At 42.2% G+C, this 4,554-nt stretch overlaps 1 protein-coding gene across 1 annotated transcript in view; it reads left to right on the top strand.

Moving 5' to 3' along the window:
• Window positions 1-285: 285 nt before the first annotated feature.
• The window catches only part of GHR (growth hormone receptor), an 86,574-nt gene continuing 82,305 nt past the window's right edge, over window positions 286-4,554 (top strand). The window contains exon 1 of the mRNA XM_009894661.1: window positions 286-370. The gene's annotated coding sequence lies outside the window, so the exon portion shown is untranslated. The remainder of the gene's footprint in view (window positions 371-4,554) is intronic.

The following is a 4,554-nucleotide window of genomic DNA, read 5'->3' as shown; positions in this document are numbered from 1 at the left end:
TGCATTTTAATGTCAAGGTTAGCGTGGGATCCTGCGGCTTGGCGAGCCCGCAGCGGCACAAGGGGTTTCAGGCAGCCGGTGCTGTTTGAGTGAGAAGCCCAGGTGCTCTGCTCAGGGCCGTTGTGCGGGCTGCCCGGCTGGTGGCCTTTCCCCGAGGTGTCCTTCCCCGAGGGACAACAGTGCCAGGACGCCCGTTCGGATTTTGTTATGTCGCCTTCCCGCCGCCGGTGACCTTTGCTGTTCCAGCACTCATCTCTTGTCTCTGTTTCCCCTGATTTTGTGTAGGTGCTGGGATGGCTGGAGAAGGTCCCCATGTGCGGTTGAGCTGAGGGAGGCGTGAAGCACCATCCATCCCCTGCTGACATTTGAGGTAGTGTGATAACTTTTATCTTGCCTGCAAGCGACTTTATTATGAATGTTGGCTAAGCAGAGCAATCAATAGTATCCTGTAGCACTCTGCAGATAATCCTCACAGATCCCATGATCTGTTCCTGCAGTAGTATCCTACGGCAAACTATATATGCAGAACACAGAATTCTGATTGGGATCCAATTGTCATATTTTATTACCCCAAACAATAGAGATATTTGAATTAAGGCTGTCGAATTCAATCTTGATGTAGATTGATAGTTTCAAGCCCTTTTCTACCAATCTCCAGCAGCCAGCATTTGAGACAGAGGGTTTGGTAACTGGTGGAAGTTCATAAAAGCTGTTTTTCCTTGTCAGAGAAAAATTATTATACTGTATTTTAATGAGGCATTTCTCATTTATAATGTTATATAAAATATTAATTGCCTGACTTTTTAAATGCACAATATTGAAACAAATGGAGAAAAAGAAATCTGTGTTTTTCCAGTGAGAGAGAACGTGAAAAGGCATGTTGTAGATAACAAATCCTGGTGTAAACGACACTTAAATGACATGTAGTTTGAATGTATGTATTGGGTCTAATTCATATCTGGAGTGTTTAATCAGATTACAGAGGGATAAATTGGAATCAAATATCACAGAAACACACTGTGGTGTAAGGGATTCAGACCTGTGATTACTCATGCTGAGGAACTGGAAAGCTATTACCTGGTGTTAAATGGCTGCACGAGACTTCACAGCTGCTATCTGTGTACTATAGCAGTTTTATGAGACTTAACTGGCTGATCCTGTATAAGTGTACACAAATGTAAAGTTATTAAATAGAAGAACAATTCTGGAGACTGTCTGCTTTGGTTGTGATAACAACAGCTAAAACTTGCCACCCTATGTCTGTGTTTTTAATGTTTCTGAACCCAGATGGTAGAACTCTAGATGCTATCGTTGCACCATGGATCTCTGGTTGGGAGACTTGTCTAAGGATATACCAATTCCACTAAGAAAATAAGAAGGTCAGAATAGTGAAAAGTTATTTTTAAAAATGCTCGTAAATTAGGCATAACTTGGAGTCATCCGGGACCTCCTCAATCACAGCTGCCTTTGTTGTGGTTACCATACAGAGTCAAGCACACCTGAAAAATAATTCATAAATGACTTCTCTCATTTTATAGCTGAAGCATGGCAACACAACCATGCAGAAAGCTGCTTCTGTGCTTTGTTTTCCTGGCTTTCCACGCCCAGCGAGCCAGCTGATCCCTAGCCAAGCTGCCCATTCCCGATTTCTCTGTGAGCAGCGGTGCAATAAGTGTGTGCCCAGCACTGGGAGCACACAGCTTGGATGTGGGATCTGCCCTCACTTCTGAGCTCCACCACGGGCTCGCTCAGGGGTTCTGCCACACTCTGTAACCTCGTTGTGTTTCAGTTTCCTATTTGTGAACAAAGGCTAATAATTCGTAACTTCCAGAAGGGAATAAACCATCCCTGTCCTTAGGAAATGTTGTTACTCACAAAGCGCCTGTCATATTTGATGTGATATTGACGCTGTGTTACCAGGGGAGAGTTCAAACCCTTTGCTTTTAAGTGTGACCCTGGGGTTGGAAATTGATAGTGGATCCCTGGGTGGTAAAAATCATTTCTGTGGTGCTTTCTTGGCTGGTATTTTCCACTAGCTGGAGATAGAGAACATTTTGGCACAGGTAAGAGCAGCTAACTAAATCCAATGATAACATGATCATAGGGGAGGGGAGAGTGTGCTGACCAGATATCTTGAAAATGACATGTCTGTAATTTATATTACCTGTGCCAAGTTAGTTTTAGAATAAGGCCTGGAAATGTGCTCACTGTCCCCATGTAGATCAATTAATGGCTTAGCCTTCATGTATTTGCCTTTCAGTACATGTTTGGCAATACCAGCCCCAGACTCAGCCATATGGAGGCAAGTTTACTGCTCAGCTCTTCTGTGAAATTGAGGCATTTAATGCATTACGGACAGTGGGAAATGTTCATCTGCACATTTTCTAGGCTGCGATTAATAAAGTGTTCTACTCTGAATGAGGTTTTTGTTTATCCTAAATGAATGTGTCGCATTCTTTCCTTAAAAATTAAACAGATGCCTTGTTATTTCAAGTCCAGGATACTGAAAGTGACCCATAGATGCGGCAAGAGTAATTTGTGCCTCATTGACATTTACAGTCCCAATGGAGGATAACACATGAGGCACAGCTTTAAATAGATTTTGTCAGTGCTGGTAGTTCTGCTGAATATGCTGGAAAAAAAATTAATATCTGGCCAAAAGTAGCAGAGATGTTTGTAAAGTAACTGCTGCAGAGTATTCCAGTAACCGTCGTTTCTTTAGCTATTTAACACTTACACAGCCACCAGGTCAGCACACCTCTCTGTCTTTTAAATAAACTGACTGCTAAGTTTCCTGCTATGGAATACAATGTACAGACTATGGAAACCATTTGTGGTGCTGTGAGAGCCTGAGAAAAGCTAAGAGTACGGAAATAAAATTGGCTGTTCCTCCACAGTTTGGAAAAAACTTACAGGAATACAGGGCTTCTCATTTTGAACCGCCTTTTAAGTTCAGGGAAGGACTTGCCTACACTGACAATGACAATAATACAGTAAATGTATCCATCAGTTTAATACCAAAATGCTGTAATACTTTTCTCATCAGGCAACTTGTTTGGTGATGTAAGGCTCCCACAAACTAGGTATCCACCATGTGTGGGTTATGTCCACTAGTTTGTGACTGGGATCAGATCCAAATCCTTCACTCGCTAGTGTTATGAATAGATCAGAGACGTATATACCAACTAAAAAAAGAATCAAACCACTTTTTTTTTTTTTTTTTAGCTTTATGGCTGTACCTCATACTTCTGCTTTATCATTTCATCATACAATTTGAAGGGCTTGCTTTTCAGCATTTAATGGTACAGTCATCAGTAGGACAATTTAATTTGCTGTTAAATAAATTGAGTTAAATTCTGCTGCTGTTGAGTCATATGTTACTGCAGATTTGAAATCAAAGTTAAGATTCAGTTTGAACAAGTCTGGCAAAGTCAGGTATTATGACCTGGCAAGGGGCTACAGGCAGTCATATTTCATTAACTACTGCGCATAAAATAGAATGGAAACTAGGAATGTTAACATTAAAATATACTGCACAAAGTATTTACTTAATGGTCTTTTTTCTTTTAAAGACAATACTCTGCACTCATTTGTAGCCACTTGTATTCTGGCTCTTTCTTCTGAGTAAAGTGTCTCAAAAATATGCTGTTTGAGAATTATTTGTGAAAAATAGATTTTCCAGACTAAATACACTACACTGAACCAGTGAAAAGAATCAGATTAGGTAAATCTGTGGAAACCTGTCCTCCCACACATGGCTCAGTGTGCTTTAAAAATGCACTCCAGCCAATTGAGTCTTACACTGTACATACTACTGTAGGGTTTATTATGTGTGACTAGTAAAAATACCACCATATGGTCTGATCATTGCAGTAGTAGTGGGAAGTAAGTCTGGATTTTGGAAAGGCTAAGCTTAATATTCGCACTTGGCTGCAGTGGTCCCACTGTTAGTTCAGCAACATCAGACTGTCTTACCCCATCCACCCTCTGCCCTCTCCCAGGGGAAGCAGCACATCCCTGTCACTGCGCAAGCACATGGAAGCAACTCCCCTCTTCCCATCTTTTTTCCTCATGAAGGCCCTCATACTTCCATCACTAGCAGACAGTGAAGAAGCAGTGTCCTGGTTTGAGGTAAAACAGAATCAATTTTCTTTTCAGTAATTTTACTTTTCAGTTAGGTCTCTTCTAACTAACAGCACTCTCTGACATTAACAGCATGTGGTCCAGAGACTGTTCGCTCTCAGAGTGATCAGACCTATGTTGCCCAGCCATGGTATGCAGAGAGGCTCCTGCTTATACTTACTGCTGTAACCCCCAAGGGCAGTGAACTTTGTTACTTGCCCTGTTGGAGGGTCAGAAGCAGAAGAGCGTAGAAAGGTCCCACCTGCGGGGAGGAGCGGACAGGACAGGTGACCCAAAACTGACCAACGGGGTATTCCATCCCATCTGCCTCATGCTCAGTATAAAGCTGAGGGATCAAAGGGTCAGCCCTCTTTCTTCAGTGGCCGCTGTCCCAGGAGGACTCTGTCTGTTCATCTGCCTTTGATCCTGATC

This window comes from Charadrius vociferus, unplaced genomic scaffold (assembly GCF_000708025.1).
Source record: "Charadrius vociferus isolate BGI_N301 unplaced genomic scaffold, ASM70802v2 scaffold450, whole genome shotgun sequence".
Classification (NCBI taxonomy): domain Eukaryota; kingdom Metazoa; phylum Chordata; class Aves; order Charadriiformes; family Charadriidae; genus Charadrius; species Charadrius vociferus.
Note: the sequence above shows the minus strand (reverse complement) of the source record. Positions and strands in the feature narration are given on the sequence as shown.